This window comes from Stenella coeruleoalba (assembly GCF_951394435.1).
Source record: "Stenella coeruleoalba genome assembly, chromosome: 7".
Taxonomy (NCBI): domain Eukaryota; kingdom Metazoa; phylum Chordata; class Mammalia; order Artiodactyla; family Delphinidae; genus Stenella; species Stenella coeruleoalba.
In genome coordinates, this window is record NC_137153.1 from 76,223,839 (window position 1) to 76,247,873 (window position 24,035).

The 24,035-nt window shown below is 38.3% G+C and overlaps 1 protein-coding gene across 5 annotated transcripts in view; it reads left to right on the top strand.

The window, feature by feature from the left end:
- The window catches only part of TMC1 (transmembrane channel like 1), a 387,898-nt gene that overhangs the window by 197,540 nt on the left and 166,323 nt on the right, over positions 1-24,035 (top strand). Inside the window, exon 1 of one of the 5 annotated variants that reach the window (XM_079925958.1) lies at positions 4,751-4,785. The exons of the other annotated variants lie outside the window; for them this stretch is intronic. The gene's annotated coding sequence lies outside the window, so the exon portion shown is untranslated. Of the gene's footprint in view, positions 1-4,750; positions 4,786-24,035 lie in introns of those variants that run through there. 5 annotated transcript variants of the gene reach the window in all.

Below are 24,035 nucleotides of genomic sequence, written 5' to 3' on the forward strand. Positions count from 1 at the left end.
ATGTGACCTTATTTGGAAATGTGATCTTTATGGAGGTAATAAAGGTAAAATGAGGTCATTAGGCCCTAATCCAATATGACTGGTGTCATTATAAAAAGGAGACATTTGGACACAGAGACAGATTAGCACAGAGGGAAGATGATATGAAGACACACAGGGAGAAGATGGCCATATGACTGAGAATGAGGCATCTACAAGCCAGGGAATTGAGGATTGCCAGCAACTACCAGAAGCTAGAAGAGCCAAAGAAGGCTTCCCTGCTAGAGCCATCAGAGAAAGCGGGTCCTGTCAACTCTTTAATTTTGGTCTTTTAGCCTCCAGAACTGTGAGACAATAAATTTCTGTTGTTCTAAGCCAGTTTTTGGTACTTGTTATGGCAGCCCTAGGAAACTAATACAGCCTCCAAAATACAGTTGCAATGGCTAGATTGGCTACCATTTGTTGATTATTTACAATGTGTATGGTGTGTACCAACACCTAGCTTTCTTTATATTATCTGAATTAATCCTTACAGAAGCCCTGTAAGGATGAGAAAACTGAAGCTTCTGTTGGTCATTGCAAAAGAGCATCAGAAGTTTCCAGGCAAGGAGGAGCCTCAGATATCTCAGAATCAGCAACAGGGAACTGTCACTAGATTTCTCCAGGCAGACAGTGAGGAGCTGGGTACTTACAGGGAGAGTTATTGTCATTCTACCCAGACCCATCCATCGCTCCAATTCACTTAAGAACTGAAAATGTGTCCTTTGGCTTAAGGGATATGACAGTAGACAGGGAGATGATAATGAGCAAACAAACAAATAGGATATTCTCAAACAACTTGTGATTAATTCAAGGTGTTGTGACTCAAGCATCGAGTGCTCCAGTGAAGGAATTGGCTTAAATATTTGCTAGGTGTTCCAGCAACCCTGGGCCAAATGCTTCGGGGCTGAATGATTATCAAGAATAAAATACCAGGGCATAGAGCAGAGCCAAGTGGAGAAGGGAAAGCATTCTAAAATGCCAATCTGAGAGGTTGTGAAATGGTAGCAGGGCTGTGAGGGAAGTAAAATGGAGAGTGATGAGTTGTGGATCAGCAAATAATTACAGTGATTCTGGAGCCAGGAGGATTACTCAGGAAGCTAACAAACGTGTGGTCGGCTGCCTTAAAACTGCTACACCCAGCTTATTTTGCAATTGTGACTTAAGTATTGAAACTGTAAAGCTCATGACATGCAGCCTGGGGTAAAAATTGGCGGTTTCAATCAATATCAACTGACATAATAACTTTGGGGGTCAGAATGTCTTAAATGAAATGAGTTTTAGTGGCTCTCAGAAGATAGTGGGAACAGGACATTCTATCCTGGAGACTGTGTCTGCTAGAATGAGGGTGACACAGGAACCTTGAAAGTGGCAGAACTTTTTCTCAAAATTCAAAGATTTTGGTTGTAATATGGGTAGAAAGATGCTCCAGGTGATGGCTGTATTTTTTCTGGGCTGATCTCTGGTGCACGTATAGATCTTACATTTTAGACCCACAGAATGTCTTTATTTACTAAGTGTCTCTTTTGTACTGGGCTTTATGCCAACTGCTGGGGACACAAAAATGAAAATGTGCTTCTTGCCGTCAGTAAAAGTTAAGTAAATGTCTTGTTTAGAGACAGACGTTCAAACAATTATAATGTAATGTGAAAATGACTTCTAGAGGTCTGCACACGGTGCTCCAGGAGCTCTGAGTTAGGAAGGACCAGCTCCCTAGTGATGACGAGTGGGCTGTCGAGCAAGGCTCCATAGAAGAGCTCTAATTGTAGGACTGGGGTCCGTGAAATATGTCAGCAGGTGCCATATTACAAAGACTCTCATGCCAGGCTTAAGGGAGCCATTTAAGTCTTTTAAGTTGTATTGTGACATGATTAAATGTGTTCCTTAGAAAAATCTCTATGGCAGCAGTGTGGAGGATGCAGTGACAAAAATACACACTGGGGCTTACTTTGTTCTAAACGGCAATTTTACCTTTAACTGTGCATACACCTTATTGACTATACTCAAGCCACAAAATGCACAGACTTAGAAACCCTGCATTACACTCCTGCACCTAGGTTTGTCACTGATTCAGCATATGCCTATGCTCTAATCTTATAGTCCTATGATTTTGTTTATGGAATTGGTTAAGACTAATGAGTAATAGGCTGTGTTCAAATGTATAATTTTGTAATTCTCACCAATACTGTAGGCTCTCTCTTTTGAGTTTTTCCATTGTATCTTTGGCTTTACAAAATACATTAACACAATTTAATAATAGATCTCTTGGAATATGGTTGTGTGGCCTACAGGAGTCTGTCTAAGCAAAGTCAAAAATAAGATGGGAAGAGTTATTCTATGGAAATCCTACTGTTCTCAAGCTACTGCTGGGTTTCTTTTTTAGTTGTTTGGAAAGAAATAAAACCAAGCATTCTTCTGCATTTAAATAGTCACAATAAAACAGAAGTTCTTAGTGATGAATTGTATTAGAATTTCTTTTTTGTGTAACCCTATATTCTATAAGCATGGTTCTCATTTCAGTGGTTACCAGAATCGCCTTCAGGGTTTGTTAAAACAGAGTGCTGGGTCCTGCCTGCAGAGTTTCTGATTCAGCAGGTGTTGGATGAGGCCTGAGCATTTGTATTTCTAAGTTCCCAGGTAATGTTGCCGTTGCTAGTCCAGGGACCACACGTGAAGAAACATCGATCTGAAATAATAATGGTTAACTTTTATTTGGCACTTTCTATGTTCCAACTGTGTCTGAATACCTTATTTACCTTAGTTCATTGAATCCTCATGACAACCTTAAGACTCTCCATTGGTCGAGGACATCTCCCTTTCTGTATCAGAAAGAGAAGTTTGATTCTAAATCACAGGAGAATCTTACCCATGGAGAAGGCACCAACTTAAATCTGCGTAGCAAACTTATCCTTGTTTACTGTGCTAATAACCTCCTGTGACTGACCTTTTCTCACCTTCCCTTCTTTGGCCTTTAGGTGAAGATGGTATTTGAGTCAGAATTCTAAGCCACCCTGGAGAGTTACTCATTTTCCCCTGTGTATCTACCACGTGTACTTGAGGTATACGTGTTAATAAACTTGTTTGTTTTTCTCTTATGAATCTGTTTTTGTATTACAGGAGTCTTAGCTAGAACTCAGAAGAGTAGAGGGAAAATGATTTTTTCTCCTCTACAATATCATAACAAATGAAACTGAGACTTGAGAAAGTAGAGTAACTCAAGTTCACTCAACCAATAAGCAATGGGTGAAGACTAAATCCAGAATTATACATGCCAGTGAATTGTACTGATTTTCCTGTTGGTGAATCCCAAGTATGCCACACATCCAGAAACTTTGGGACCCTGAAAACATTTTGTTGTTGTGTATTGTGACTAATATTTCCTTGTTCTAAGATGAATGTTGTTCTTTGTAAAAATACTCAAATTTTTAGGTAGAGACTTACTTCCTCCCCAGTGGACATTTCTGACTAGAGAGAAATTGCCAAACTTGTTGACTCACAACAAAAATAAAGAGCATCTGCTATTTAGCTTATGGCTTTTAGTTTTGGGAGGTGGTAGGAGGAAGACTAGATTGCCACCACTATAGATCATTTCATTTTTATTTTATTCAATGTCGTTTAGAGTACTGTATATAGAGGTGGTCTTGAGAGCTTTATGGAGATTATTTTTTCAGTAGTACAGATAGCTCTGCTAAATATTTAAGGCGTCTTGGCGAACAAGAATATGATCCTGACTCAGGGGAACTTGGTCATGTAACTCACTTTGTTTCAAGTGCTTTGACCTATGAACATTTAAAATGGACACATATTTTATTGGCTTATTAACTCATTGCTGGAGCCACTGAAGGCCCAAGCTACAGCTTCATGCCTGACCACAAACCAAGGATTTTTTATTGCTTATTTTACTGGCTCTTTGCCTGTTTTCCTTTCTCTATCCATAACCACGTATGTATAATGTCCAACAAACACTCTCTGTCTCTCTTTTTCTCTCTCACAAACACACACATACATTAACACATCATTTTTCATGGATTTGTTGGGTCAGAAAAATTTCTATGTTCTGAAGCTAAGTATAAAACATTTCCTCTGGCCACAGCAATGCCAAGTTCAGTTTTAAGGCTGTTATTTTGTTGGAATATAATGGGAGAAAGGGCCATCATCACTTGGTGATAAAGTTTCCTGTAATTATGAAGGAGAAAACATTGATGCCCAATATGCTTTTAATTTTAATGCCAGTATGTCAAAATTGAATACATTTCAAGTATTTACAATTCTTCTGCTGATAAGCTCTCATTGTAATCCTGAACATAACTGCAAAAAAGGAGCTATATACTGAAATTCACCATGAAAATTACCTTAGAAATGAGCCAAGCTGAAACAAGAATATACCCCCATACTCCTGAAAGTTTACAAGATTTACTAAATATTTTTAATATGGAATGGTTTACAAGAGCCTCCTCTATTCACTAGCTCAATATCGTCACATTTCTACCCACCATCTAAGGGGAGTTGATCATGGCTAGAAACGTTTCTAAGTGCGGGGTTGCAATTTACCCCCACGTTTATCCTGCATTTATTTATTACTTATTTATTTATTCCTGCAGTTATCACATATTCAGCAAAATATTACAAATTTTACTTATTTTTCTTCTTTTTTGCTGTCTCTTTCCACAGCTCTATGAGCAGGAATTTTCATCTGTTTTGTTTACTACTATATCCTCAAAGCCTGTAATGATGCCTGACACACACTAGGCATTACATAAGAACTTGGTGAGTTAAATAAGCACTTGTTGAGTGAATGGATAATAAACAAATTAGTGAATAGATTAACTGTGTTGGTTTACTATTCATCATCAGAACTGAAAAAGTTTAAAGAACCTCTATTTAGTTATGTTATGGGATAGAGATTTCTTCCATCTCAGAGACCTTCCTTTTGAGAGGAAAATAGGATATGTGTTTACATGTGCTCTGTCAAATACCTAATAAGTCAGACAGAGAAAGATAAATACTGTATGATATCACTGTATGTAGAATCTAAAAAAGCTGAACTCACAGAAACAAAGAGTAGAATGATGGTTACCAGGGGCTGAGGGTGTTGGTCAAAGGGTACAAACTTGCAGTTGGAAGATGAATAAATTCTGGGGAGCTAATGCACAGCATTGTGACTATAAACACACAAACACACAATGGAGCTACAGCATGAGGTACGGGAAGGGGAGTCAGAGAGCAAGCATGGATGGGTTGGGTTGGTGTCAGGTAATGAAATAACTTTAACATCAGACCACTGATTTGGGATTTCATTGTGTGGTCACTTAAGGAGGTTTTAAGCAATCAAAATGATGATTTAGGAAGAGTAATCTGGTGCAATTGTGAAAAGTAAAATGAGAAGAAGGCTTCAGGCTTGGCTTGATCCAAGGTTCAAATAATATCACCAAGATACATCTCTCATTTGTTTATTTTTGTTGTTTCCATTACTCTAGGAAATGGATGCAAAAAGATATTGCTGTGATTTATGTCAAAGAGTGTTCTGCCTATGTTTTCCTCTAGGAGTTTTACAGTGTCTGGTCTTACATTTAGGTTTTTAATCCATTTTGAGTTTATTTTTGTATACGGTGTTAGAGAATGTTCTAACTTCATTCTTTTACATGTAGCTGTCCAGTTTTCCCATCACCACTTATTGAAGAGACTGTCTTTTCTCCATTGTATATTTTTGCCTCCTTTGTTGTAGATTAATTGACCATAGGTGCATGGGTTTATTTCTGGGATTTCTATCCTGTTCCATTGATCTATATATTTTCTGTGTGCCAGTACCATGCTGTTTTAATTACTGTAGCTTTGTAGTATAGTCTGAAGTCAGGGAGCCTGATTCCTCCAACTCCATTTTTCTTTCTCCAGGTTGCTTTGGCTATTCAGGATCTTTTGTGTTTCCATACAACTTTAAAAATGTTTTGTTTTAGTTCTATGAAGAATGCCATTGGTAATTTGATAGGGATTGCATTGAATCTGTAGATTGCCTTGGGCAGTACAGTCATGTTAGCAATATTGATTCTTCCAATCCAAGAACATGATGTATTTTTCCATTTGAGTCACCTTCAGTTTCTTTCACCAGCATCTTATAGTTTTCAGAGTACAGGTCTTTTGCCTCCTTAGGTAGGTTTATTCCTAGGGATTTTATTCTTTTTGATGCAATGGTAGATGGGATTGCTACCTTAATTTCTCTTTCTGATCTTTTGTTGTTAATGTATAGAAATGCAAGAGATTTCTGTGCATTAATTTTGTATCTTGCAAATTTACCAGGTCCATTGATGAGCTCTAGTAGTTTTCTGTTGACATCTTTAGGGTTATCTATGTATAGTATCCTATTGTCTGCAAACAGTGACAGTTTTACTTTTTCTTTTCCAATTTGGATTCCTTTTATTTCTTTTTCTTCTCTGGTCACTGTGGCTAGGACTTCCAAAACTATGTTGAATAAAAGTGGTGAGAGTGGGCATTCTTGTCTTGTTCCTGATCTTAGAGGAAATGCTTTCAGCTTTTCACTGTTGAGTATGATGTTAGCTGTGGGTTTGTCATATATGGCGCTTATTATGTTGAGGTATGTTCCCTCTATGCCAACTTTCTGGAGAGTTTTTATCATAAATGGATATTGAATTTTGTCAAAAGCTTTCTGCATCTGTTGAGGTGATCATATGGTTTTTATTCTTCAATTTGTTAATGTGGTGTATCACACTGATTTACAGATACTGAAAAACTTTGCACCCCTGGGATACATCCCACTTGATCATGGTATATGATCGTTTAAGCTTAAAAACTTTTGCATAGCAAAGGAAACCATAAACAAAAGAAAAAGACAACCTACAGAATGGGAGAAAATGTTTGCAGTGATGTGACTGACAAGGAATTAATTTCCAAAATATACAAACAGCTCATGCAGCTCAATATCAAAAAAAACAAGCAACCCAGACAAAAAATGGGCAGAAGATCTAAGTAGACATTTCTCCAAAGAAGACATACAGATGGCCAACATCGCTAATTATTAGAGGAATGCAAATCAAAACTACAATGAGGTATCACCTCACACTGGTCAAAATGGCCATCATCCAAAATAAATGCTGGAGAGGGTGTGGAGAGAAAAGAACCCCCCTACACTATTGGTGGAAATGTAAACTGGTACAGACACTATGGAGAACAGTATGGAGGCTCCTTAAAAACATAAAAATAGAGTTACCATATGATCCAGGGATCCCAATCCTGGGCATATATCCAGAGAAAACTTTAATTCGAAAATATACGTGCACCCCAGTGTTCATTGCAGCACAATTTACAATAGCCAAGACGTGGATGCAACCTAAATGTCCATCGACTTATGAATGGATAAAGATGTGTACATATATACAATGGAATATTACTCAGCCATAAAAAAGAATGAAATAATGCCACTTACAGCAACATGGATGGACCTAGAGGTTATCATACTAAGTGAAGTAAGCCAGACAGAGAAAGACAAATATCATATGTTATTGCTTATATGTGGAATCTAAAAGAATTATACAAATGAACTTATTTACAAAATAGAAATAGACTCACAGACATAGAAAACAAACTTATGGTTACCAAAGGGGAAAGGGTATGGGGGAGGGATAAATTAGGAGTTTGGGATTAACATATATACACTACCATATATAAAATAGATAACCAACAAGGACCTACTGTATAGCACAGGGAACTATACTCAATATTTTGTAATAACCTATATGGGAAAATAATATGAAAAAGAATAGATATACATATATGTATAACAGAATCACTTTGCTGTACACCTGAAACTAACACAACATTGTAAATCAGTATACTTAAATTTAAAAAAAAAAAAGAATATATGGTGCTTTGGAAGCCAGAAGAAGTAAATCAAGATGGAAGGAATAATGGCAAGATCTTTTGATGCAAAGAAGTTAAGGTTGATGAAGTTTTAGGAAAAGGCTATCAGATTTGGTGATTAGGATATTCTGGCAGTTTTAGTTAAGGGCTGAAAGTCATGGGAAGCTGAGCAAGCAGTTAGGCCCCTGTTATCTGATATTATGACATTGTAGGGATTCAGTAAGCAGGGTAATTAAATTCTTTCTACCAATGTTTAGTAGCTTGAGGACATGAACAGAGAAGGTAGCAGGCAGGAGACGGATGGGGGCATGTCTGGTACTTGGGATTTAAGGTTTGAATGGGGGAAATGGGTTTAAGGATTGAAGTTTGTTAGAAAAGACAGCATTGAAATATCTGACTATGGGATTTTGCTTCAGAAAGGAGACAAATGAAGTGAGAAGGCCAGAAGGGGATTTAGGAGACTTTTCAAACTGTGTTCTCTATTTCACCTTGGACCAGTGGGTTCAAGATAAGGCCAACCTGTGCTGATCTCAATACCTTCCTCCACTAAACATCACAGAAACTTTGCTTTGATCAGTTTCGGTTATTAGGGCTCTATGCTGGGTTTCTTTTCTGTTTGTCCCCCAGGTCTAGTTTCCACCCTGTACATTCTGCTCTGTGACCTGGTAGGCTGATGAATAAGGACCGTATCCGTGGGTTATCTTGCTCTCCTGCTTCTGTTTGGATTTAGCCATTGGGGAACACTGGTCTGAGACTGGAGAAAGGGAGAATGTGAGGGAGGTATTCATTCTCTGGCTCCCTTCCTATGAGGTCGTTTTGGTCCTCTCCCCTTCAGGCCTAGAGACGGTAATAATGCCCAGCTTTCTTAGCCCTTCGTGATTTCTCTATACTCTGACACACGTTTGAAATTGCCTATATAAATTATTCTGCATATGCTTTACTTTCTCAAATTACCCAAGTTGAAAGTTCCATCTGGACCCTGTCTGACACAATTTTTATGTAAGATTTCATTATAAAAAGTTGTCATCACTAAAAAAATGTTTGAAATCAGTAGACTAGTACAGGAGTTGGCAAATTTTTTTCCTAAAGAGCCAGATAGTAAATATTTTTGGTTTTATGGGTTATACAATACCTGTCACCATTCCTCGATTCTGCTCTTTTAGTGAGAAAGCAGCATAGACAATAAGTAAGTGAATGAATATGCCTGTGTTTCAATAAAACTTTATTTACAAAGATAGGCAGTGGGTATTATTTTTGGCCTATGGGCTGTAATTTACTAATCCCTGATCTAGGACAATCAGTCTTCTGTTGGATGCATGAGACTGATTCTCAATCTGGGAAGATTTTACCCCTTAGGGGATGTTTGGCAATGTCTATAGACATTTTTGATTAGCACAACTATAGCAGGGGTATGCTTGGGGAATGTGCCATGAGCTAGTTCTTTTGTTTTTTTTGGTACACGGGCCTGTCACTGTTGTGGCCTCTCCCGTTGCCGAGCATAGGCTCAGGACGTGCAGGCTCAGCGGCCATGGCTTACGGGCCCAGCTGCTCCGCGGCATGTGGGATCCTCCCAGACCGGGGCACAAACCTGTGTCCCCTGCATCGGCAGGCGGACTCTCAACCACTGCGCCACCAGGGAAGCCCGAGCTAGTTCTTTTGATTATAATCTTCTGGGGCTCTGTGTTTAAGACTGGCTACCTTAACATTTCAGATGGGGAAGGAGAGGAATTGATAACTCCAACATGGGTTATTGTACTATGAGTTTTAAATGAACCTATATATCATCCTAAAACTATTGAACCAGAGCAAAACGGTGACATTTGTATTCCCTGAACTGAACTGATATTTCTTTTGACTAATGTCTTCGTTAACTGACAGGGGACCATATCTCACTCCCCACACACCCCACCACTATATTATTAATTAATGGACAAGTTGAAGAGCAAGGACACACAGAGATCTGTGTCTGGATGACATCATAATTTTGATCAACTAAACAGTCTGGCAGTAGCTTTGAAGAGATGCTTAACTTTTGGAAATCACTTCTGTATTGCAACCAAAGCTATTAAGTTTAAAGGTCCATAAAGATGAGATAAACAGTCATAAAGACCTTTTGAAATTCATACACAGTGTGTTAAATGGATTTAATCACTGTCATTTAAATATGGTGATGTTTTAGCAATGTCCATACACTGGCAAAAATCAGATCATTGACTGCTTAATGGAGGACAAAAATTTGGAGAACAGTGGATGAGATGTTACTTATGTATGACTTCTGAGTCATTTTTACAGGGTTTTCAAGGAAATAACTTGACTCTAGTGTACTACAGTGGAAAACAGCTCTATACCTGGGTCCATTCTTTTTAAAATTAATTTTAGAGTTCTTTTTTTCTATTGGATGCTTTTATCATAGTCTAACTTATAGATTGACAATCCTTAAAAGGTCATTTTAGAATAATTCTGACCCTGAATACCAGGGAAAGAAATACAATTGAAACATGAAACCAAATTTAGCCAATGTATCAAATACACAATATAATCTTAATCCTAGCTAGTATTGATTATTTCCTATGTGTCAGACAATATACTAAACAGTTTTCCTGGATTTACTATTTTAATTCTCCTGGTAAACTAGAGGTATGTGCAATTATTGTCACCCTCATTTACCAGAGGAAGAGAACTGGGGCATGAAGAGATTACATAATTGGTTCAAAATCACAAAGTAGCACTGTTGGAATTTGCACCCAGGCAATTTAATTTCACAGCCTACACTTAACCACTCTCTTACACTGCTTTCATTTTCTGTATTTTTGTGGTGAATATGATAAGATCATTTTGAAGGCATTATGGTATGTTTGGTCTTAATATCCCCAGTAATAAAGCTGTCTATAATACAAGTAAGCTGTGTGGTCTTCGGGAAATCACATAACTTGCATCAGTAAAGTGAGGGGGTAATACTGAGTGATTTCTAAAATGGCTTTTCTAATCCAACATGGTATTTCCAAGATAGTGTTTAATATTTTTTAACCATATCCTTCAATCAAACGGTCATCCTTTAGCATTAAAATATTTGGAGGGCTTCCCTGGTGGCGCAGTGATTGAGAGTCCGCCTGCCGATGCAGGGGACATGGGTTCATGCCCCGGTCCGGGAAGATCCCACATGCTGCGGAGCGGCTGGGCCCGTGAGCCATGGCCGCTGAGCCTGTGTGTCCGGAGTGTGTGCTCCGCAACGGGAGAGGCCACAACAGTGAGAGGCCCGCATACCGCAAAAAAAAAAAAAAAAAAAAATTTGGAATAGACGCTTTCCAAATTTGCAGAAAAATTTCCCAGTCTCCCTTTGACCCCATTGGTTGATGCTTAGATGTAATAAGAAACTCCACAGCCAAAAAAAGGAAGAATATTGTTTAAGTCTTTACTCTGTCATAAAAGAGATGTTTTGCCAATATAGAAAATTCACAGAATTTTACATCTGTAAAGCCATGACCTAATCTGGCCCTCTTACATTGCAAATGAGGAAGCTGAAATCCAGAGAGGTTCAGGGACATGTCCAAATTCACAAAGTTACTTCATAGTAGAGCTGGGCTACAATTATCTGGATTCAGAACCCAGGTCTCTTTCAGTGAATCACAACCACTTCTATCTTAATTTCCCCAAGTCATAAAAAACCACTGGCCTGTTTTAGTCTGGGTTGTCTAGTGGAACAGAAAGATCTGGGTTTGAATCTCAGCTTTATTGCATACTAGATGTGAAACGTTGGGGAAAGTTAAAATGTAAATACGTATGTGTATGTATGTATATATATATATATATATGCATATATAATGTCTGGGGTTTATATAAAGTCATCCTGTGTCATCTTTGGAGGATTGGTTCCTGGATACCACCCTGCATCCCCAAAGGATAGCTGTTGAATATAGTGGATTAATGTTGTAAGTCTGTTTGTTTTGAGTTTGTGAAGTCTTGTTATTATATAAGAATTATCATTATAAGTAGTTTATGTCTCATTTTGTATTACACATTTAAATTAAGCAAAATTAAGTAAAAAAATTAGAGAGATAGAGAATTTTTTCAAGAACTATTCATACATTTTCTTCTAGGCATGAAAATGCTTAATGGTCCAGTATGAGGACTCTTTTTAAGTGTTAGAGATTTTCTTAGACCCTCACATGATGGCGGCTGCATGATTCAAATATGTTATCTGAGACAATACCAAATGTTAAAAGACCACTGTGAATTTCAAAGCTTCCAAAATAATTTCATTCATCACACAGGCATTTACATGCGTTTTACAAAATGACAGCACATGAAAATGCTCTCCACTGCAGCATGACTTGTAAGAGCAAGAGTGGAAACAACTCAAATGACCACCAATAGAGACTATGAACTCGTGATGTTATATCCATATAATGAAATACTATGCAGCTGAGAGAGGGCATGAGGACGATTTCTATACACAGCCAGAGGTAATCTTGAGGATAAACTGTTAAGTGAAAAAGCAAGATAGAGGAAACATGACTCGTAAACTACCATTTATCTAAGAAGAATATGTGAGTATGGGTATGTGTTTGTACATATACATATGAACATATGAATATAAATATATATTTGTAAGGTGATGGTTAATTTTGTGTCATCTTGGCTAGGCTATGGTGCCCAGTTGTTTGGTCAAACTGGTCTAAATGTTGCTGTGGAGGTATTTTTTATGTGTGAGTAACATTTAAGTCAATAGACTTTGAGTAAAGTAGATTACCCTTCTAATGTGGGTGGACCTCATTCCATCAGTTGAAGGCCTTAAAAGAAAAGACTGAGGGTTCCCAAAGAAGAAAGAATTTGACCTCAAGACTGCAAAATCAACTCTTAACCTGAATTTCCAGCTTTGTGACTTTCCCTGCAAAGTTTAGACTTGTCACTCTCCACAATTTTGTGAGGCAATTCCTTAAAATCTCTCTCTCTCTCTCTCACATTATATATATATCTGAATGGAGATGAAAATGATGAAAAGGATGGGGATAGAACAAGTGAGACTCTTCTGGGTATAGCTTGCTAGTAGATATGACTTTGGAACCAAGTTAATATTTTCTATAATTAAAAAAAGGCAAAGTAAAACGGAACAATTTCTTAAAAGAAAGTAAAAATAAACATTAACTATGAATCGAGTTGGTAGCAAAACTACACAAGTTAAATGATTTCAATTGATTTTAAATCATAGTTAAATCACCTCTAGTGAGATTAAAAACAAAGGTAGGAATTGAGGTGTCCAGGGCAGCACTTCTGCACAGGGCTGCGCACCAAATTGTCGTGTTGCTCACAGCAGTTCTTCGCTAGGGACACTAATCCCATGTGCTAGGTGCAAGGCTTCTGCACACAGCCCACTACAGGCAAACAAAATTAGACTAATCCCTAAAGAAAGCTGTGTGGCTGACAGGGTCTTGGTGCTCCGGCTGGGTGTCAGGCCTGTGCCTCTGATGTGGGAGAGCCGAGTTCAGGACATTGGTCCACCAGACACCTCCCTGTTCACATAATATCAAACGGCAAAAGGTCTCCCAGAGATCTCCATCTCAACACTAAGACCAAGCTCCACTCAATGACCAGCAAGCTACAGTACTGGACACCCTATGCCAAACAACTAGCAAGACAGGAACACAACCCCACCCATTAGCAGACAGGCTGCCTAAAATCATAATAAGGTCACAGACACCCCAAAACATACCACCAGACGCAGTCACCAGTCCCCTCTACCAGGAAGCCTACACAACCCACTGAACCAACCTTAGCAATAGGGGGCAGACACCAAAAACAACGGAAACTACAAACCTGCAGCCTGTGAAAAGGAGGCCCCAAACACAGTAAGTTAAGCAAAATGAGAAGACAGAGAAACACACAGCAGATGAAGGAGCAAGGTAAAAACCCACCAGACCAAACAAGCGAAGAGAAAATAGGCAGTCTACCTGAAAAAGAATTCAGAGTAATGACAGTAAAGATGACCCAAAATCTTGGAAATAGAATGGAGAAAATACAAGAAACATTTGACAAGGACCTAGAAGAACTAAAAAGCAAACAATGATGAACAACACAATAAATGAAATTAAAAATTCTCTAGAAGGAATCAATAGCAGAATAACTGAGGCAGAAGAAGGGATAAGTGACCTGGAAGATAAAATATTGGAAATAACTACTGCAGAGCAGAATAAAGAAAAAAGAATGAAAAGAATTGAAGACAGTCTCAGAGACCTCTGGGACAACATTAAACACACCAACATTCGAATTATAGGGGTTCCAGAAGAAGAAGAGAAAAAGAAAGGGACTGAGAAAATATTTGAAGAGATTATAGGTGAAAACTTCCCTAATATGGGAAAGGAAATAGTCAATCAAGTCCAGGAAGCTCAGAGAGTCCTATACAGGATAAATCCAAGGAGAAACACGCCAAGACACATACTAAACAAAAAGTCAAAAATTAAATGCAAGGAAAAAAATATTAAAAGCAGCAAGGGAAAAACAACAAATAACATGCAAGGGAATCCCCATAAATTTAACTGCTGATCTATCAGCAGAAACTCTGTAAGCCAGAAGGTAGTGGCAGGACATATTTAAAGTGATGAAAGGGAAAAACCTCCAACCAAGATTACTCTACCCAGCAAGGATCCTATTCAGATTTGACAGAGGCATTAAAACCTATACAGACAAGCAAAAGTTAAGAGAATTCAGCACCACCAAACCAGCTTTACAACAAATGCTAAAGGAACTTCTCTAGGCAGGAAACACAAGGGAAGGAAAAGACCTATAATAACAAACCCAAAACAATTAAGAAAATGGTAGTAGGAGCATGCATATCGATAATTACCTTAAATGTAAATGGATTAAATGCTCCAACCAAAAGACATAGACTGGCTGAATGGATACAAAAACAAGACCCATATATATGCTGTCAACAAGAGACCCACATCAGACCTAGGGACATACACAGACTGAAAGTGAGGGGATGGAAAAACATATTCCATGCAAATGGAAATCAAAAGAAAGCTGGAGTAGCAATTCTCATATCAGACAAAATAGACTTTAAAATAAAGACTATTAGAAGAGGCAAAGAAGGACACTACATAATGATCAACGATTCAACCCAAGAAGAAGATATAACAATTGTAAATATTTATGCACCCAACATAGGAGCACCTGAATACATAAGGCAAATGCTAACAGCCATGAGAGGGGAAATCAACAGTAACACAATCATAGTAGGGGACTTTAACACCCCACTTTCACCAATGGACAGATCATCCAAAATGAAAATAAATCAGGAAACACAAGCTTTAAATGATACATTACACAAGATGGACTTAATTGATATTTATAGGACATTCAATCCAAAAACAACAGATTACACTTTCTTGTCAAGTGCTCATGGAACATTCTTCAGGATAGATCATATCTTGGGTCACAAATCAAGCCTTGGTAAATTTAAGAAAATTGAAATCGTATCAAGTATCTTTTCTGACCGCAATCCTATGAGACTAGATATCAATTACAGGAAAAAATCTGCAAAAAATACAAACACATGGAGACTATTAATACACTACTAAATAACCAGAAGATCATTGAAGAAATCAAAGAGGAAATCAAAAAATACCTAGAAACAAATGACAATGAAAACACGATGACCAAAAACCTATGGGATGCAGCAAAAGTGGTTCTAAGAGGGAAGTTTATAGCAATACAATCCTACCTCAAGAAACAAGAAACATCTCAAATAAACAACCTCACCTTACTCCTAAAGAAATCAGAGTAAGAAGGACGAAAAAACCCCAAAGTTAGCAGAAGGAAAGAAATCATAAAGATCAGATCAGAAATAAATGAAAAAGAAATGAAGAAAACAATGGCAAAGATCAATAAAACTAAAAGCTGGTTCTTTGAGAAGATAAACCAAATTGATAAACCATTAGCCAGACTCATCAAGAAAAAAAGGGGGAAGACTCAAATCAACAGAATTAGAAATGAAAAAGCAGAAGTAACAACTGACACTGCAGAAATACAAAGGATCATGAGAGATTACTACAAGCAACTATATTCCAATAAAATGGACAACCTGGAAGAAATGGACAAATTCTTAGAAAAGCACAACGTTCCAAGACTGAACCAGGAAGAAATAGAAAATATAAACAGACCAATCACAAGCACTGAAATTGAAACTGGGTTTAAAAATCTTCCAACAAACAAAAGCCCAGGACCAGATGGCTTCACAGGCAAATTCTATCAAACAGTTAGAGGAGAGCTAACACCTATCCTTCTCAAACTCTTCCAAAATATAGCAGAGGGAGGAACACTCCCAAACCCATTCTATGAAGCCACCATCACCCTGATATCAAAACCAGACAAAGGTGTCACAAAGAAAGAAAACTACAGGCCAATATCACTGATGAACATGGATGCAAAAATTCTCAACAAAATACTAGGAAACAGAATCCAACAGTACATTAAAAGGATCATACACCATGATCAAGTAGGGTTTATCCCAGGATTTCAAGGATTCTTCAAATCAATCAACGTGATACACCAAATTAACAAATTGAAGGAGAAAAACCACATGATCATCTCAGTAGCTGCAGAGAAAGCTTTCGACAAAATTCAACACCCATTTATGATAAAAACCCTCCAGAAAGTAGGCACAGAGGGAACTTACCTCAACATAATAAAGGCTGTATATGACAAACCCACAGCCAACATAATTCTCAATGGTGAAAAACTGAAACCATTTCCTCTAAGATCAGGAAAAAGACAAGGTTACCCACTCTCACCACAATTATTCAACATAGTTTTGGGAGTTTTAGCCACAGCAATCAGAGAAGGCAAAGAAATAAAAGGAATCCAGATTGGAAAAGAAGTAAAGCTGTCACTGTTTGCAGGTGACATGATACTACACAGAGGATTCTAAAGATGCTACCAGAAAACTATTATGGCTAATCAATGAATTTGGTAAAGTAGCAGGATACAAAATTAATGCACAGAAATCTCTTGCATTCCTTTACACTAATGATGAAACATCTGAAAGGAAATTAAGGAAACACTCCCATTTACCATTGCAACAAAAAGAATAAAATACCTAGGAATAAACCTACCTAAGGAGACAAAAGACCTGTATGCAGAAAACTATAAGACACTGATGAAAGAAATTAAAGATGATACAAACAGATGGAGAGATATACCATGTTCTTGGATTGGAAGAATCAACATTGTGAAAATGACTCTACTACCCAAAGCAATCTACAGATTCAATGCAATCCCTATCAAACTACCACTGGTGTTTTTCACAGAGCTAGAACAAAAAATTTCACAATTTGTATGGAAACACAAAAAACCCTGAATAGCCAAAGCAATCTTGAGAAAGAAAAACAGAGTTGGAGGAATCAGGCTCCCTGACTTCATACTGTACTACAAAGCTACAGTAATCAAGACAGCATGGTACTGGCACACACAAAAAAATATATAGATCAATGGAATAGGATAGAAAGCCCAGTGATAAACCCACACATATATGGTCACCTTATTTTTGATAAAGGAGGCAAGAGTATACAATGGAGAAAAGACGGCGTCTTCAATAAGTGGTGCTGGGAAAACTGGACAGCTGCATGTAAAAGATTGAAAGTAGAACGCTCCCTAACACCATACACAAAAATAAACTCAAAATGGATTAAAGACCTAAAGGTAAGGCCAGACACTATAAAACTCTTAAAGGAAAACATAGGCAGAAGATTCTGTGACATAAATCACAGCAAGATCCTTTTTGACCCACCTTCTAGAGAAATGTAAATAAAAACAAAAATAAACAAATGGAGCCTAATGAAACTTAAAAGCTTTTGCACAGCAAAGGAAACCATAAACAAGACCAAAAGACAACCCTCAGAATGGGAGAAAATATTTGCAAATGAAGCAACTGACAAAGGATTAATCTCCAAAATTTACAAGCAGCTCCTGCAGCTCCATATCAAAAATACAAACAACCCAATCCAAAAATGGGCAGAAGACCTAAGTAGATATTTCTCCAAAGAAGATATACAGATTGCCAACAGACACATGAAAGAATTCTCAACATCATTAATCATTAGAGAAATGCAAATCAAAACTACATTGAGGTAACACCTCACACCAGTCAGAATGACCATCATCCAAAAATCTACAGACAATAAATGCTGGAGAGAGTGTGGAGAAAAGGGAACCCTCTTGCACTGTTGGTGGGAATGTAAATTGATACTGCCACTATGTTGAACAGTATGGAGGTTCCTTAAAAAGCTAAAAATAGAACTACCATATGACCCAGCAATCCCACTACTGGGCATATGCCCGTAGAAAACCATAATTCAAAAAGAGTCATGTACCACAAAGTTCATTGCAGCTCTGTTTACAATAGCCAGGACATGGAAGCAACCTAAGTGTCCATCGACAGACGAATGGATAAAGACTATGTGGCACATATATACAATGGAATATTACTCAGCCATAAAAAGAAACGAAACTGTTATTTGTAGTGAGGTGGATGGACCTAGAGTCTGTCATACAGAGTGAAGTAAGTCAGAAAACGAAAAACAAATACCGTATGCTAACACATATATATGGAATCTAAAAAAAAAAAAAAAAGGTTATGAAGAACCTAGGGGCAGGACAGGAATAAAGATGCAGACATAGAGAATGGACTTGAGGACCCGGGGAGGGGGAAGGATAAGCTGTGATGAAGTGAGAGAGTTGCATGGACATATATATACTAACAAATGTAAAATAAATAGCTAGTGGGAAGCAGCCACATAGCACAGGGAGATCAGCACAGTGCTTTGTGACCACTTAGAGGGGTGGGATAGGGAGGGTGGGAGGGAGACGTAAGAGGGAAGAGATATGGGGTATATGTATATGTATAGCTGATTCACTTTGTTATAAAGCAGAAACTAACACACCATTGTAAAGCAATTATACTCCAATAAAGGTGTTGGAAAAAAAAAAGAAAACTGGCCAAATTTGGTACAAGTGAATTTATCATGGACTGATGAATAAGTGACTAAAAGATTGACCTCCAGGAATCCCAAGATCTGGTCAGTGTAGATTTATAGTGATTACGTTGCACCTCAAGAGGTATTTCGACGTATTGGTATAACTAGCTGGCAATTCACCATTTAGAGAGATTCAGCCTTGGAGGAGACTCCTCCCAATTCAGAGTGCCTCACATGCTTCCAAGGAGACTGACACCATCAATCGACAATCCCGATTCAGCCAAGGAAAGCACTTTGACACAAGAGAAATTGTGCAAGTGTTTATACCAGGCATAGTAAACTCATTTTCAGCTGACTCAAAGCATAAAGCAAAAGCATTTGGAGGGGCAACAGAATACATAATCAGTCACAATTTAGGGTAAAAGAAGAGAAATGACCAAGGGAGAACAGGAAAAAAACTTCAGTAGGGAAATTACCTCAAACTTCAATCTTCAAATTAATTGTATTTCAATAAGTTGCAAGTTATTTGTGTTAAAAAGAATAAAAGAACTAGATAGAAGAAAGTGAAAATGCAGTTAAAAACTGAGAGAATAGGAGACCTGTCATATCTTTTCATTCTGGAGTGAGTTGATGGACTCTTTAGCCAGACTGAGGAGAGCAAAGGGGCTTATCACTGGTGTTCCCTCCTATCCTAACTTTGAATCCAGAAAGCACAACTGGAGAGCTTTTTTTCGCCCCAACTCAGTGCTCTGTTTTCTCATCTTATCAGACTTCAGTTCTGCTCTAATTTACTTTGGTTGTTGGCTGAACTGAGGATGCAATAAAAAACAAAAACAGAGGTCTCACAGAAAGAAAACCAGTGGTTGCCAGGCACTGGGGGAGAGTGACATGGGGAGCGACTGTTTAATGGTAGGGTCTCTTCTTGGGGTGATGAAAATGTTTTGAAACTAGATAGTGGTGATGGTTGCAAAGCATTTGAATGTACTAAGTGCCATAAATTTTATACTTTTTAATGGTTAAAACAGTGTATTTTATGTTAGTGAGTTTTACAGTAAAAAAAAAAAAAATTAAGGGCTCAAATGCAGTGCATCGTGGGGAATGATATGGGGAAGAATGGGGAGATGCTGGCATCGTGGAAGCCAAAGGGATATAGAGAGTGCGGAGCTCCAGGGACTGAGCTAGAATCAGTGGGACTTCTGGCTCAGAAATGAGTCCTGGTTTTCTTTGGTGAACCCAGTTTTAGTTCTTTCTTAGCACTACTTCAGCATCTAATTCAGTTTACCCAAGATTCATACAGAAGTCATAAGTGGGCTAACAGTCTGATGTAGGTTGTAGATTTTTTCCCCTAGTATCTTTTGTTTTATTTTGTCATTTAATTTAATTTATTTTATTTTGTATAAATGTCTTTAGATGGGGTAAGCTTTCTCCAGTTTTGTATGTCCCCCGTGGATCCCTACTATTTTAAATTATTCCAGTTTCATTTATTTATGATAACATGCCTGGTCCATGAAAGCATTTGTGTTTGCACCCCTGGTATTTAAGGAACTTACACATATAAAGCACAATGCTAGAAATATTGATAATTACTCGAAATGGGCTTTTGCTTCACCGAGTCTTCTTAAAATGAAGACACATGTAAATGGTTTATTACAACATAGGCAAGATAGTCATTTTCCTCATTAGTATAGCGGTGAGTATCCCTGCCTGCCACAGCATAGGCAGGATAAGTGCCCAAATGGTAATAAAAATTAAGTGCATTGGGAACAAAGACAAATGTAAAGAACATGTAATATCTGATTCCCTTCCACTTTCGCTCATTGCATTGAGATTTTATTGCAGTGAATGCAGTTAAAGACAAATGGTATTTGTTAAGAAGCTGGAAAGAAATACCATCAAATCTGTAATTAATAGTCATCAGGGCATAACTTTATTGTAGCACACTTATAGCTCGGGAATGAGGAGTTGTATTTACATCGTTAATGAAAACAACTTTGGCATATATATATATATATATATATATATATATATATATATATATATATGGAAAATATATACACTTGGATTCTTAGCAGTTTAACAGCAATGCTCTCGGGAACTAAAGCTGCTATGTATTGACTCCTCCTGGGTGTTTTATATATGTCATTACCGATCCTCATAACAACCCTGCAAGTTAGTGTATGAGAATCTTGACATTAGTGAGGAGACGTTCTAAATATGTCTGAAGCCCTCAATTTCAAAATGTGGACATGGACCTTGGCTTTCCTGAATCACACTTTTTTCAAGAATCAGATGTCATTTGTGGATAGTCTCATGTTTCATTAAAAAAATTTTTTCCAACTATTAGAATCTTAGCTTTATCTCTGCTTTGCTAGCTATTTTAACAAACAAACAAACAAAAAACCCACAAAATCACCTTAGAGAAAGACTCCACAAAAAAATGAGTGGAGAACAGGAACTGGCTAAGCTGGACAGTCAGCTAAGATCACTCACTCACTGTGTGAGGATTTGTTCCAACACATCAGCCTCCTAGAACTGCCCCGCGTGTGCTTGTTCTTCATATATTCAAATTCTGCTGGAATGAACATAAATTTGCACAGCTTTATGGAAAAGTTTTATTATTATTATTATATATCCAAAGTTGTTTAAATGTTTGAGTCTTTGGACTCAGTAATTTCTCCTAAGGAAAATAATAAGATATCCATAAAGATGTATGTGAATGTTGATAATTGTTAGTTATAACAGTGAAAACGTACAAGGTGACAGTTATCAGTTTATTGTCTCTGAGCTCCAAATTCACCCTTCTTTGTCTTCCTTTGTGTTACTCTAGCTAAGTCCTATAAACGTTTCTTTTGCCAGCTGGCGGGATATTCATTTCATCAGTAGAGGGCACTGGACGCAGTAGTTGCAAGAAAACACTTCTCTTCCAGGTTCCAGTCCTCCGTATACATTCTGAGCCCCACAGCCATAAGCAGGAGCTTGAGCTGCACCCTCAGGCCATCTCTCCCTATCTGCAGCCACTTGAGAGCAGCTTCAGCTGTCTGCGCCCACAAGCAATGCTGGCCACTTCAACAGACACACTCTGGCCCGCCCACACCAACCAGCAAAGGCAGGTCACTCCTGCAGACCAGCTCCCGCCTACCAGCTCCCGCCTATCCACACCCAGCAGCCGTGATGAGCTGTTTTTACAGATCAGTGCCAGCCTGTGCCCTCAGCCAAGTTTTTTTTTTTTTTTTTTTTGCCACTGCAGGCTGCCTGTGGTAGCGACTCCCTTTTTGAAGAGGTTTGAATCTGAGCCTTGGGGCCCAGAGGGCTAATCCTAGTCCTTTATTGTTCCTATTCCTCAGGCTAGAGGTAGTACCTGCTTTTTTTTTTTTTAATTGGAGCATAGTTGATTAACAATGTCATGTTAGTTTCAGGTGTACAGCAGAGCGATTCAGTTATACGTATACATTTATCTATTTTTCAAATTCTTTTCCCATTTAGGTTATTACAGGATATTAAGAGCATTCCCTGTGCTATACAGTAGGTCCTGTTGGTAATCTGTTTTAAGTATAGCAGTGTGTACTTGTCAATTCCAAACTCCCAATCTATCCCTCCCTTCAACCCTTCCCCCCTGGTAACCATAAGTTGTTCTCTAAGTCTGTGAGTCTGTTTCTGTTTTATAAATAAGTTCATTTGTATCTTTTTTTTAGATTCTGCATATAAGTGATATCATATGATATTTATTTTTCTCTGTCTGACTTAACTTCACTTAGTATGAAAATCTCCAGGTCTATCCATGTTGCTGCAAATGGCACTATTTCATTCTTTTTAATGGCTGAGTGATATTCCTTTGTATATATGTACCACATCTTCTTTATCCATTCATCTGTCGATGGACACTTAGGTTGCTTCCATGTCTTGGCTATTGTAAACAGTGCTGCGATGAAATTTGGGGTGCATGTATCCTTTTGAACCATGTTTCAAAAAACCATGTTTCAAAAAACCATGTTTTTTTCTGGATATATGCCCAGGAGCGGGATTGCTAGATCATATGGTTGCTCTATTTTTAGTTGCTTAAGGAGCCTCCATACTGTTCTCCATCGTGACTGCATCAATTCACATTACCACCAACAGTGTAGGAGGGTTCCCTTTTCTTCACCCCCTCTCCAGCATTTATTGTTTGTAGTTTTTTTTTTTTTTTTCGGTACGTGGGCCTCTCACTGTTGCGGCCTCTCCCGTTGCGGAGCACAGGCTCCGGACGCGCAGGCTCAGCGGCCATGTTTCACGGGCCCAGCCGCTCCGCGGCATGTGGGATCTTCCCGGACCGGGGCACGAACCTGTGTCTCCTGCATCGGCAGGCGGACTCTCAACCACTGCACCACCAGGGAAGCCCTGTAGATTTTTTTAATGATGGCCATTCTGACTGGTACGAGGTGATATCTCATTATAGTTTTGATTTGCGTTTCTCTAATAATTAGCAATGTTGAACATCTTTTCATGTGCCTCTTGGCCATCTGTATGTCTTCTCTGGAGAAATGTCTATTTAGGTCTTCTGCCCATTTTTTTTGCGATATGCGGGCCTCTCACTGTTGTGGCCTCTCCTGTTGCAGAGCACAGTCTCCAGACGCACAGGCTCAGCGGCCATGGCTCACGGGCCCAGCTGCTCTGTGGCATGTGGGATCTTCCTGGACCGGGGCACGAACCCATGTCCCCTGCATCGGCAGGCGGGCTCTCAACCACTGCGCCACCAGGGAAGCCCCTGCCCATTTTTTTATTGGGTTTTTTTTTTTTTTTTGATATTGAGCTGCATGAGCTGTTTGTAAATTTTGAAGACTAATCCCTTGTAGGTCACGACGTTTGCAAATATTTTCTCCCATTCTGTGGGTTGTCTTTTTGTTTCGTTTATGGTTTCCTTTGCTCTGCAAAAGCTTTTGAGTTTAATTAGGTCCCATTTCTTTATGTTTGTTTTTATTTTGTTTATTTTATTATTTTTCTTTATTTTGTTCCTGGTGGGCTTTGACTGAAGGGCACTGACAGCTCCCAATATTATTCCATTTTATGGATGTATCCTCGTTTATTTAACTAATCCTTTATTGTTGAGCTTTTAACTTCTATATCAGTCAAGGTCCAGTTGGGAGACAGAAACCACGACAGTTATTTGAGCAGGGAAAAATTAATACCCCCACAAAATAA